The following is a 571-nucleotide window of genomic DNA, read 5'->3' on the forward strand; positions in this document are numbered from 1 at the left end:
CAATATATATGACATCAATTTCTTCCCCCTTGTCCAGGTGCTAGGTCACCTGGTCATAAAAGGAAATAAGATTGGTCAAGCAAGACCCACCTGCAACAAACCCATGCTGGCTCTCTCTCAGGATGTTGCCATCGGCTAGTCTGTTTAGAATGGTCTCTTTGATAATCTTTACTAAGACCTTCCCTGGGATAGAGGTCAGGCTGATGGGCCTGTAGTTTGCTGGATCTACTTTCCTCCCTTTCTTGAAGATAGGCATCACATTGGCCTTTTTCCAGCCTTCAGGCACTACACCAGAGCGCCAGGAGTTCTTGAAGATCCATGCCTGGGACTGAGCTATGATGCTAGCCAGCTCCTTGAGTACCCTGGGGGTGTATAGACTTTCAGGGCTGGCTGACTTGAAGGTGTCCAGCCTCTCAAGGTGTTCCTTCACAAGGTCAACATTGATGGAGGGCAAGGAATCTCCCTTACCTGGGCCTCCCTGTCCCATAATGGGTAAGGGTGTCCCATGAGACTGGTGAAAGACCAATGCAAAATACCCATTTAGTAGCTTGGCTTTTTCCTGGGCATCAGT

This window comes from Gavialis gangeticus, unplaced genomic scaffold (genome assembly GCF_001723915.1).
Source record: "Gavialis gangeticus isolate Ggan-Ray unplaced genomic scaffold, GavGan_comp1, whole genome shotgun sequence".
In the NCBI taxonomy this organism is placed as follows: domain Eukaryota; kingdom Metazoa; phylum Chordata; order Crocodylia; family Gavialidae; genus Gavialis; species Gavialis gangeticus.